General features: G+C 40.1%; 1 long non-coding RNA gene across 1 annotated transcript in view; it reads right to left on the bottom strand.

Annotated features, from left to right (window-relative positions):
- Window positions 1-7,474: 7,474 nt before the first annotated feature.
- LOC126961336 (uncharacterized) overlaps window positions 7,475-13,204 on the bottom strand; it is a 55,807-nt gene continuing 50,077 nt past the window's right edge. The window contains exons 3-6 of the long non-coding RNA XR_007728267.1: window positions 9,782-9,920; window positions 8,914-9,200; window positions 7,878-7,971; window positions 7,475-7,791 (exon numbers count right to left, since the gene is read on the bottom strand). This is a non-coding gene — a long non-coding RNA (uncharacterized LOC126961336). The remainder of the gene's footprint in view (window positions 7,792-7,877; window positions 7,972-8,913; window positions 9,201-9,781; window positions 9,921-13,204) is intronic.

The raw sequence follows: 13,204 nt of genomic DNA, 5'->3' as shown, positions 1-13,204 counted from the left end.
TTAAAGTTTGAGCCCTCCTTGAACCGGAAAAGGCAAATGATTGTGACATTTTTGTGGCTGATTTTGACAACCTCATTAAATATTTTTAAATCTTAAACTAATCATAGAATCAAAAGAAATTACAGACATACAACAGAGAGGTCTTGTTTACCTTTGATCACATTTCCCTCAATGATGACATTTTATATAACTATGACAACATCACAGTATCACAGAAAAATGACATTGACACAATATAATAAAATGTCAACTTTTAAGGATTCCATGTGACATTTGGAAGCCTGTATTCTACCATTCACTTTTCCTCACTGTAGAATTCTCATCTGAAGGAGACATTCACAGAGAGACAGGACCTCCCCATTAGCATCTGGCCAAATTATTAACACTACAGATGAGGAACTCTTGGGTAAAGCTGACTCACAGAACATGGTTGAGGCTTGAGGTCTAAGTGGAAATGCATTTTCTCTTTCTTTTCTTTGATTTACCCATGTAGTTTCACTTCCAAAGAGGATATGATACATATAGAAACACTAGACAAATGGCTGAGTGTTCTGAGGAAGTAAGCATGTCTCAAATTGCTGGCCATTTATGTGCCCAGAGCATGCACAGAGAAACCTCCTTTAGGTGGGAATTCATTGTCAGAACAAAGAATGCAAGGGAGGGAGTGGTGCTGATGTTTATTTTATTTTATTTTATTTTATTTTACTTTAAGTTCTGGGATACATGTGCAGAATATACAGGTTCGTTATATCGGTATGCATGTGCTACAGTAGTTTACTGCACCTATCAACCCGTCATCTGGGTTTTAAGCTCCTCATGCATTAGGTATTTGTCCTAATGTTCTCCCTCTCTTTGTCCCCCAACCCTGACAGGTCCCGATGTATTTTGTTCCCCTTCCTGTGTCCATGTGTTTTTATTGTTCAACTCTCACTTAGGAATGAGAACATGCAGTGTTTGGTTTTCTGTTCTTGTGTTAGTTTGCTGAGGATGATAGCTTCCATCTTCATCCATGTCCCTGAAAAGGACATGATTTCGTTCTTTTTTATGGCTGCATAGTATTCCATGGTGTATATGTACCACATTTCTTTTATCCAGTCCATCATTGATGGGCATTTGGATTGGTTCTATGTCTTTGTTGTTGTAAATAGTGCTGCAATAAACATATATGTGCATGTGTCTTTATAGTAGAATGATTTATATTCCTTTGGGTATATACCCAGTAATGGGATTGCTGGGTCAAATGGTATTCCTGGTTCTAGATGCTTGAGGAATCACCATACTGTCTTCCACAATGGTTGAACTAATTTACATTCCCACCAACAGTGTAAAAGCATTCCTATTTCTCCACAGCCTCACCAACATCTATTGTTTCTTGACTTTTTAATAATTGCCATTCTGACTGGAGTGAGATGGTACCTCATTGTGGTTTTGATTTGCATTTCTCTAATCATCTCATATGTTTGTTGGCCACATAAATGTCTTCTTTTGAGAAGTGTCTATTCATATCCTTTGCCTATACTTTGATGATGTTGTTTATTTTTCTTGTAAATTTGTTTAAGTTCCTTGTGGATTCTGGATATTAGACCTTTGTCAGATGGGTAGATGGCAAAAATTTTCTCCCATTCTCTAGGTTACCTGTTCACACTGATGCTAGTTTCATTGGCTATGTAGAAGCTCTTTAGTTTAATTATATCCCATTTGTCAATTTTGGCTTTTGTTAGAATTGCTTTTGATGTTTTGTTCATGAAGTCTTTGCCCATGCCTATGTCCTGAATGGTATTGCCTAGGTTTTCTTCTGGGGTTTTTATGGTTTTGAGTTTTACATTTAAGTCTTTAATCCATCTTGAGATAATTTTTGTATAAGGTGTAAGGAAGAGGTCCAGTTTCAGTTTTCTGCATATAGCTAGCCAGTTTTCCCAGCACCATTTATTAAATAGGCAATCCTTCCCCCATTGCTTGTTTTTGTCAGGTTTGTTGAAAATCAGATGGTTGTAAATGTGTGATGTTATTTCTGAGGTCTCTGTTCCATGCCATTAGTCTATATGTCTTTTTGGTACCAGTACCATGCTATTTTGGTTATTGTAGCCTTGTAGTATAGTTTGAAGCCAGGTAGTATGATGCCTCCAGCTTTGTTCTTTTTGCTTAGAATTGTCTTGGCTTTATGGGCTTTTTTTTGTTTCATATGAAATTTAAAGTAGTTTTTTCTAATTCTGTAAAGAATGTCAGTGGTAGTTTGATGAGACTAGCATTGAATCTGTAAATTACTTTGGGCAGTATGGCCATTTTCATCATATTGATTCTTCCTATCCATGAGGATGAAATATTTTTTCATTTGTTTATATCCTTTCTTATTTCCTTGAGCAATGGTTTGTAGTTCTCCTTAAAGAGGTCCTTCACATCCCTTATAAGCTGTGTTCCTAGGTATTGTATTCTCTTTGTAGCAATTGTGAATGGGAGTTCATTCATGATTTGGCTCTCTGCTTGTCTATATTCTTGGCGTATAGGAATGCTCATGATTTTTGCACATTGATTTTGTATCCTGTGATTCTGTTGAAGTTGCTTATCTGTTTGAGGTGTTTTGGGGCTGAGACAATAGGGTTTTCTAAATATAGAATCATGTCATCTGCAAACAGAGACAATTTGACTTCCTTTCTTCATATTTGAATACCCTTTCTTTCTTTCTCTTGCCTGATTGCCCTGGCCAGAACTTCCAATTGCATGGTAAGAGAGGGCATCCTTGTCTTGTGCCTGTTTTCAAAGGGAATGCTTCAAGCTTGTGCTCATTCAGTGTGATACTAACTATGGGTTTGCCATAAATAGCTCTTATTCTTTTGAGATATGTTCCCTCAACACCTAGTTTATTGAGAGCTTTTAGCCAGAAGGGCTGTTGAATTTTATCAAAGGCCTTTTCTGCATCAATTGAGATAATCACGTGGTTTTTGTCATTGGTTCTGTTTATGCGATGGATTACATTTATTGATTTGCATATGTTGAACCAGCCTTGCATCCCAGGGATGAAGTTGACTTGATCATAGTGGATAAGCTTTTTGATGTGCTCCTAGATTCAATGTGCCAGTATTTTATTGAGGATTTTTGCATTGATGCTCATCAGGGATATTGGCTTGAAGTTTTCTTTTTTTGTTGTGTCTCTGCCAGGTTTTGACATCAGGATGATGCTGGCCTCATAAAATGAGTTAGGGAGGAGTCCCTCCTTTTTAATTGTCTGGAATAGTTTCAGAATGGTACCTGCTCCTTTTCGTACCTCTTGTAGAATTCAGCTGTGAATCTGTCTAGTCCTGGGCTTTTTTTGGTTGGTAGGTTATTAATTGCTGCCTCAATTTCAGAACTTATAATTGATTTATTCAGGGACTCGACTTCTTCCTGGTTTAGCTTTTGGAGGGTGTATATGTCCGGGAATTTATTCTTTTCTTTTAGAGTTTCTAGTTTATTTTTGTAGAGGTGTTTATAGTAGTATTCTTTGATCATAGTTTGTATTTCTGTGGGGTCAGTGGTGACATCCTATTTATCATTTTATTGTGTCTGTTTTCTACTTGATTCTTCTCTTTTCTTCTTTGTTATTCTGGCTAGCGGTCTATCTATTTAGTTCATTTATTCAAAAAACCGGCTCCTGGATTCATTTATTTTTTTGAAGGGCTTTTCATGTCTCTGCTTTGCTGCGGTGTGGTGAATTCTTCCATAGAAACCTCCCAGTCTCCTTAGCACTGTCAGGGAAAACTGCCTACTAACGCCACAGTAGTTGTGGTTGCGCCTCCCGCCATCAAACTCAATTGTCCCAGGCTGACTCCACACTGCTGTGCTGGCGCTGAGACTTTCAAGCCAGTGGTTGTTAGCTTGCTGGACTCTGCGGGAGTGGGATCCAGTGAGCAAGGACATTTGGCTCCCTGGTTTCAGCCCCCTTTCCAGGGGAGTGGACAGTTCTCCTATCTCACTGGAGTTCCAGACACCACTGGAGTATGAAAAAACTCCTGCAGCTCAGAGCCCACCCAAACTGCCTCCCGTTTTTGTGCATGAAACTCAGGGCCCTAGTGGTGTAGGCTCACAAGGGAATCTCCTGATCCATGGATTGCAAAAATCCATGGGAAAAGCATAGTACCCTAGGCAGGTAGCACAGTCTCTCATCACTTCCCTTGGCTGGGTGAGAGAGGTCCCTGGGCTCTGTGCACTTCCTTGCACTTCCTGGATGAAGCGATGCCCCATCCTGCTTCTGCTTATTCTCCGTGGGTTGCACCCACTGTCTAACCAGTCCCAATGAGATGAACGGGGTACCTCAGTTGGAAATGCGAAAATCACCCACCTTATGTGTTGGTCTTGCTGCAGATCGGAACTGTTTCTATTCAGCCATCTTGGCCTGGTGCTAACATTTAAAGGCCAACATCCCTGCACCACATAGGAAAAAATACGCTGCTTAATACATATTCTGAATTCTGGAAATCAACTTTTCTTCATTTAGGATAGAGAGTCCCAACTCAGGAAAGATATATGGACAGGAAGTCAGAAGGTGAGTGAAAAAAAGAGATGGTCCTTTATATGGTTTGGCTGTGTCCCCATCCAAATCTCATCTTGAGTTGTAGCTCCCATAATTCCCATGTGTTGTGAAAGGGACCCAGTTGGAGATAACTGTGTCATGGGGATGGGTCTTTCCCATGCTTTTCTCCTGATAGTAAATAAGTCTCACAAGATATGATGATTTTACAAAGGGGAGCTCTCTCTTGCACATGCTGTCTTGCCTGATGCCATGTAAGATGTGACTCTGTTCCTCCTTTGCTTCCACCATGATTTTGAGGCTTCCCCAACCGCGTGCAATGCTTAGTCAACTAAACCTCTTTCCTTTATTAATTACCGAGTCTTGGACAAGTCTTCATTCACAGAGTGAGAACAGACTAATATCTGATGGAATTTTCATCCCTTACATGATGGAATTTCTGAGAGTATTTTATAAATCAACATAGGCAAGACCCTTGGCTCAGTGTTGGGAAACGTGACAGTTATTTAATAAAAAATAATACCATTCCCTTAACTTATATTCTTTTCTAGAAACTGACCCCCAAAGAGTCAAAGAATCTCAGTGTTGGAAGATACCTTAGAAAGTATCTATTCCCACCTTCTACACAGTGCAAAACTCCCTGGAATCTCCTCCAGGACTAATGTTCTGTGAGGATAAGACTGGTGGAAGAGAGTGGGCTGGTTCATTTCGACCCCACTCGTGGTTTCCCGACATATGTTTCTGCACTGGAGAGGTTTGAAAGAGAAGAGCTACAATACCTAGACAGTCTTGCAGCTAAAGTTTCATGTAGGTCCAAGATCCTGCAAAGGAGATGTACACCTGTGACACCAGAAAGCTGAAGTGAGCAACCTGATCACCCACTCTGAGACAGCTCTGCTGACATTTCTTATACCCAGTTGTAGAGTCAGTTGCCCAGGATGGCCGTGGTGGCAGTAGCGTTTCTGCTAAACAACCCCCATGGTGTGTGCAGAGGGTCATGTCCTAGCTGCTTTATTAATGGCTGTGTAACACCAATCCCAAGACATCTGATCCTCTCAGAGGCTCTGTGAATGCTGTAGTATAATAAGTATTTATTTTCCTGCTTGAGATAGCTAGATTGATTTTATTTCTCAAACAAAGGTCCTGATTAATACACTGTTCAAAGACTCTATGTTATCTAAACAATAAAAAGTAACATAGTAATGTGACAGTTAAGAATTTATGTGAATTACCCTCTGGGACATCTCCTGCCTCATCTCTCACCCCCATCCAGATCGTGCTCTTGCCTTTTATACTCTGCTTCAGAGTTTCATGAATATCCCCCATTCTATTTTGAGGAAGATTTGGGTTAGATAAACTAGCCTCTTATTGAGCTGACCCTGTGTCCTCAGACATTGTACCAATTAGTTCTCTGTATGTGTGTGTACAGAATCATTATTGGACACCTATGGTTTTCTAGTCATTTTTCTAGGCTTCAGGACTTAGAAAATCTCATTCATGAAGTCAGATTGAGTATGAATAGGAAAGAGATAGTAAAGGTGTACATTTGAAATGCATGATTTCATATAAATTCTCTTTGAAATGCATAATGGCAAGTGGGTTGTCAGGGAAAAAAAATGTCTTTGAGGGGGAGTTGTTGGAATTAGAACTTGAGTTTTGACTAGGAGTCAGCTGTGGAAAACAAACATGCAAACTCTGGAGAAAAATTCTAAGCAGAGTAAACCGCAAAGGCGAAGACCTTGAGGAAGAGCAAAGCTCAGTGTCTATGAGAAGTCAAAGGATGGTCCATGCGTGTGCAAGCTAGTGAGTAAGGGGCAGAGTGACAAGAGCTGTGTTCGGAGATGGAGGGAAGCTGCGGCATTGTAGCACCGGTGAGTAGTGACAATTTAAATTCTGATACCCCAAATCTCCTCCTCACATGACAGTGCTCCAAATTTTGAAGATCCCAATCAAAGCAGACTTGGGGCACCCTCCCAAAGCATGGTAGAGGTGATTAAGGAGCTGACTGAGCAGGCATGGTGCAACTCCAAGCACTGTGGAAAGCTAGAGATGTTTGCTTCGGTAGGAGCCACACTGCCAGAAATAAAGCTTGCTGGTTATTCATCCCTGCTAGAAAAATTTTCTTTCATTTCTTTCTAAAGCCATTTTAAAGGGTGTACAAGAGATTTACCTCCTTGCTTTGATGCACTAGAAAAGTTTAACTGCATTGTTTCCCTCTTCTTCCTCTCTATTCCCTTCCTCTTTTTCTTCACTCTCTTGCTGTCCTCCTCTTCATCACTAGCTACCTCTGTACGTTTTCTTCTGCTTGTGTTATATCTAACATTCACAGCTACTTTTGCAAGAAGTGTAAAATTATTCCCATTTTATAGTTAAGAAAACTGAGTCTTAGTGAAGCTAAGTATTATGCAAATTAGTATAGTTGGTAAGTGGTGGAGTCAAGATGTAAACCCACTACCCTTCTGGTTTCAAAGTCTGAGATATTTTCTATATTTCATTATGCCATGCTTTCTTTTACTCAAGAGATTGCACATATTACTTGTTCTGCTTTATCACCTTTACTGTCTCTACATTTGATTATTTCTTACTGATCTGTCAAAACTCAGCTTAACATTACCATTTCTTAAAAGTTTTTCAGTGAGTTCACTTACCTGCTAGATTTGTTCGGGTATCCCTCATAACTGCCCATCTATGTGTGACCTCAGCCTATCAAAGCACATGTAACATCTTACTGTATTCGTCAGTTTACTTATCTGCCTCTCCAACAGGACTGTGAGTTCCTTGAAGGCAATGAGTGTGCCCTTAATCTCTGTACCCAACATCCTACATTTTTTGTTTTCTCAATCTCTATTGAGCAAATATATTCTCTAGAATTTGGCGAGGTAATGGAGAGAGAAGCCTCAAGATGTCTAAAGGAGTGATTCAGCTGTGGTTTTCTACTCACATCAGTCATCTTTCGTTATCAAAGTGCTGAATAATAAATTATCTCAAAATGCAGTGAATTAAAACAAAAATTATTTATTATTGTTCATGAATCTGAAGGTTGGCTAAATGTTGTCTGATCTAGGTTGGGCTTGACTCCAAACTGCACATTTATGCCAAGCCTTTTCCATGTATCTTTCATTCTTTAGGGATCAGGGACCACCAGACCATGTTCTTTCCATGGCAATTGCGGAAGCACAGGAGGGAAATCATCTCTCAAGCCTTTGATCATGTTGTGTTTGGTAACATTTCATTAGCTAAAGCAAGTTACACGGGCCAATTCCAGCACTGATGGGAGCATGGTCTACCTACAATGAGAAGGAAAGGAGAATGAGGCTTTGCTTTGTCATATTCCAAGTGAATGAACAAATGTAAAGTTAACTAATCAACTTACACTTAATTAAAGTCAGATCTAGCACAAAACACATCGAGATCTTCTCTGGTGAAAATTGCTGTCTCTGTCTGGTATGTTGGGAACAAACTGACACCTGGAATAGAGTAATAAGTGGTAGGGAATCACTACGAAGCACTTACATTAAGCACCTGCTAGGTTGCAGAACCTGTATAAGAATTGTAAATACAGAGAACCTAGTGGCCAAGATCTGTCCTCAAGGACTCCCAGACTGAAAGGGAAGACAGGAATGTAAGTTAACCAGATCTATGCTGTACAATAACTCCCTACTAAAGCAATGCTCAAGATTCCAAGAAAAAGAGGGAGGAGAAAAAATTCTGATTATGCCTCAGGGAAGATTTTCCTAATAAGGCAAAATCAAAAGAGAAAAAATCTAAGTACTCCTTCTAATTTGTTGAAAGAACTATCCAGGTTATTTACTTTTCTCTGAATCCTCAGTTCTTATCTGACAGCCTAGCACAGAATATGCCTTCAGTGCATGGTAGTTATAAGACTGGTGGATGAGGGCGGGTGTGGTGGCTCACGCCTGTAATCCCAGCACTTTGGGAGGCCAAGGCAGTTGGATCACCTGAGGTTGGGAGTTCGAGACCAGTGTGACCAATGTGGAGAAATCCCATCTTTACTGAAAATACAAAATTAGCTGGGCGTGGTGGCACATGCCGGTAATCCCAGCTACTCAGGAGGCTGAGGCAGGAGAATTGCTTGAACCCAGGAGGTGGAGGTTGCAGTGAGCCGATATCATGCCGTTGCACTCCAGCCTGGGCAAAGAGAGCAAAACACCCACTCAAAAAAAAAAAAAAAAAAAAACTGGTGGATGACAAAATACTTCAGACTGCCTGTGAACTATCAACATAACCCTCATGTTTCCTTCTCCTTTTACAGATGATGAAACTAAAACCCAGATGTCTAATGTAACTGTAAAGATCACACAAATATTTAATGATGTTGCTGTAAGCAGAACCTAGGTCTTGTGGCTCCCAGTCTGGTGATTTCGTGCTAAAAATTGCATGAAAATTACCTGACTCTAGTTTTCGATGGAATAAAACAAAAATTATACAGCTGGGAGCTGTGTAGCACAGTGACTGCAACATAGTATCCACTCGGCAAATGTTTGTTGAATTGAATGGAGTTAAAAATTGGAAAGATTCGTAAAGATTCTCTCTTCTAATCCAGCCCTTCATTTTGCTACGATAAGGAAAGTGAGTGCAGGAACTGGGAAATGACTTTGCCAAGGTTGCGGGAACGAGTTCTTTGCTTCTTCCTTTCATTGTCATTGGAATGCGAATGTGGTCTTGTAAACTGTGTCTGTGGGTAAAGAGGTGTGACATTGTTTAAAGTCATTTCCTTGTAAGCTCAGTCACAAGCAGGCAAGTAGGAAAAGACAGTAATTCAAGTTGTCAGGGCCCTTAGAAACCTGCCCTAGGGTGTTGTATTCATAATGGAAAGAATTGAAATGCTTGAATATAGTTATTCTTGGGCCTATTCTGAAACCAAGAGTGTGTATCCTCAGCAGGCTTAATGCAGACAATTACAGTTAAACCCAGGCTTCCAGATAAGCTAAATTTCCAGGACCTTGTAAATAACTCTTTGTTCCCTGTCTCCTCGCGCTGGGTCCTGTCGGTATAAGGCGGGAGACAAGCAAAACAACCGCACACTCTTTATTCCTTTCCGTCCTCATCCTCTCCAGTAATTCCATCTTCCCAATTTTTCCATCTCAACTGTAACTTCATGGGGCACATACAACACTCCCCAAATTCTCTAATAATATAGAGACACCCTGAGCTGTTCATTCTGTTTTCTTGCCCCACAAACTTATTTTGGTTGCAAAGGACATTCCAAGGACAAGGACACATTAATCAATAGCAGGACGTAATGGACTCATTTACCACTGCAGCTATCCACATAGGAAGGAAGAAAGACAATCACACATAGCAAGATGCTGTATCTTCTTCTCTCTCTTCATACAGAGTCCTAGTGTGCCCTTTACTGCCTTTCAGTCCTTCCTGGGTCCATACTGGTGCTCTTCTAGAAAGAGGAGAGAAAGAAAATAGATTGCACCAACATTGAATTCATTCCTCATTTTTAACAGCGTGTAAGTATAAAGTTTTACAAATTAGCATGTCTGCAAGGAGCCACTGTTCATTCAGTCTGGTCTTTTCATTTTCTGATGAGAAAACTGAGTTCTAGAAAGAATGAATGGCTTGTCCTTAGTCATCCTATGAGAACGGTTCAGGGCAATATTAGATCTCAGGGTTTTTGTGTCCCAGGGCTATTTGCCCCACACCTAATGGATGTATGACTTCCCTAGATTATCTTCAGAACATTAATGAACTTGTGGATTTAAACACATTGAACTTCTGTAGCTACTCTTATAGGGCCATTTAATTACACACACGAAACCTTTTCCATTTTAAGCATAGTGCTTATTTCACCCCAAAAGTCACTGGATCATCTGATTACTCAAGCCAGGTAAGCTAAATTTCTCATAAGCCATGCCTCTTAGAAACTTGTCATTTTGCTCTCTAAAGGTATCTCCAAAATAAAGAGATTTGAGTACATGGAAGGATGTTGAATCCATGGTCCAAAGACTCTGGATAGGAGCAGTGCCAAGGGAGATGCTCACTTTGGAATTGCCTCCTGGTTCCCCTGGATTTAGCTTGTGTTTTGGGACTGGTAGGTGCTCAACCCTGAATTTCTTGTTGTGGACACTGAGCAAGGTATTGAATGACTTGGATTCTCAATTCCTTCATCTGAAGCTTGGGGATAATGATAGTCCTTCAGTGGTTGGACATGGTGGTTTTTAACTATCTGCCCATCCTCTCTACTGTTAATTTTTAAAGGCAGGTTTGCCAATTCATTTTTATCACACTACCCACTGGCATAGCCTCACAAAAAGCAAGAGTTTATATCCATTTACAAATTGAGATTATAGTAGAAACTTGCTTCTGCTAGTTTAAGAAAATTTAGGCAATAATTACAAATGTTAGGGCTATTTCATGCAACCGGGTGGAAGAAATGGGACTGGGCTTTAGGTTCCCAGGAGTGCCAGGCTGCCCAAAAGGGCAGAGACTATGAAAGGAATGGTTTCCAGCCAGCTTCTGCTCATTTTCTGGGCATCAGGATTACCTCTACTCTTTTGTAACTTTCTCCTCTACTATGGGGGGGATGCTTGAGTCTTTCTTGCTCTTACCCCCCTTGTTCTTGATCTTTGTTCTGTGTTTTTGTTTTTGTGATCTCCTCAAGATCAAGGTTTCTGGTCATGATTCTACTTCCCACCAGTAGGGAGAGTGAATCACAAACCAAGCTGGTCCAAGTCTATGGCACTGACTGTACTCTGTTTTCTAGGGGTAAAGATTTCAAGGACATTAACAGGTTAGCACATGGCTGTGTGGTCTAAAAGCAGGCTTGACTATTTATCTTTCTCTCATTCTTTTCAGGATTCCTTTTGCATGCATTTAAGAGAGGATACTTGAGGCTTCTCTAGCTTGGTGATTTGTGAATATTCTCTCTCGCCTCCTCCCTCCGTCCTTTGACACGCTGCTGGGTCCAAGTCGGCTGTCTCAGACGACCGGGTCTGGAGCAGACGGCTCCAGTCATCTCATTTGATGCAACAGGATAAATTATCTGGTTGCCCTCCCACCTACAAGGAACATAGGTGCCAGCAAATGTTCTCTGACTTCGACTTGCTTTGCTTCAGAGTGATTATACCTGACCTTCGGGCTTTGTGATAGCAGAGAAATACCTTAATCCTATCTTATTAAAAACTTTTTCTCAGTAAAATTCCATCCTTCCTGGTATCCATGAAAGGAGTCTACCAAATGGTTTAGGTGAAGTTACCAGTTTCTATAGTGGAGTTTTACACCTAAAATCTTGCATAATATGTAAAGGTTAGTTTTTCATGCTCTGCATATATTTTCTTTCTGGGAAAGAAGTGGTGGAGAAAGGAAAAATAGATTTCTTAATATCTAGCCAAAACACCAATAAAGTGTTATTTTATACCCTGATTTAGTCACACCCTAATTCATTGTTCAAATCATCTACCACAGTAAAATTTTATATGTTTATTTATTTTATTTTTTCTTTAGAGATGGGGTCTTTGTCTGTCACTCAGGCTGGAGTACAGTGGCATGATCACAGCTTACTGCAGCCTTAAACTCCTGTGCTCAAGCGATCCTCTTGTCTCAGTCTCCAGAGTAGTTGGAACTATGGGTAAACACCACCACAACTAATTTTTTTCTTTAATTTTTTTTTTTTTTTTGGTAGAGTCAGTCTTGCCATTTTGCCCAGAACTGACCAACATAGTGAAACCCCATCTCTACTAAAAATACAAAATTTATCCAGGTGTGGTGGTGCGTGCCTATAATCCCAGCTACTCAGGAGGCTGAGGCGGAGGCAGAGGAATCACTTGAACCCAGAAGGTGGAGGTTGCAGGACCCAAGATTGCACCATTGCACTCCAGCATGGGCGACAGAGACAGACTCTATCTCAAAAAAAAAATCTATCTTTCTGCTGAATACAGAATTTCACCAGCTGACTCTCCATGTGCTAAGTTCCAGTCATGGTCATCTTTCCACATTTGTCTTCCTCTGATTCAGGTCAGCTCTCCTCCATTATTTTTTTATTAGGGTTCCCACACTTCTCTTCCCAGCCATCTTTTGGTCAAGGATCTTTCTATATTTCTTGCTATGGACAGAATGGAGGAATACTAAGTTTTCAAATCCCTGCCTATCATTACTCTGGTGACCTTGAGAAAGTTACTAATCAATTTATGGTTTATCTTCTCCATCTATAAAATGAGACTACTACAAATACCTACCTCACAGGATGGTGAAGATTAAATAAATTGTTGCATATGTAAGGCCTGTAAATATATGTGGTTCATAGTAAGACCTCACTAAATGCTAGTTATTGTTATTCCTGTTCCTTATTAAGCAATGTATTCTGTTTATTTATTTATTGTTTTTTAGGTTGTTCCCCACCCGACTAGGAAATAATCTGAAGCTTATTTTTCAGTTAAAAAGTTATGCCAGTTTGTTTTTGCTAATCAAAAGACAGTCTCCTCCATAAGATAAATTCTGACACTATGCTTAAGTACAATTCTTAACCTTTCTTTGTTTATTTCTATCTCCGTGACATATTTTTGGGAGACAAGAGGAAGGGAAGGATGGAATAAAAAGACTTAGCTGAGAGGGAGAATTTGAGATCCCAGAGCCTAATATTCTAGGCTCCAGTACCTCTCCTCAATCTGCTTCTATTTCATCTAGATTAGTTGAATCATTTAAGAATCTCCTAAATTTATTATTCCCTGT

This window comes from Macaca thibetana, chromosome 8 (assembly GCF_024542745.1).
Source record: "Macaca thibetana thibetana isolate TM-01 chromosome 8, ASM2454274v1, whole genome shotgun sequence".
In the NCBI taxonomy this organism is placed as follows: Eukaryota; Metazoa; Chordata; class Mammalia; order Primates; family Cercopithecidae; genus Macaca; species Macaca thibetana.
The sequence above is the reverse complement of the archived record's forward strand: the minus strand, read 5'-3'. Positions and strand labels throughout refer to the sequence as shown.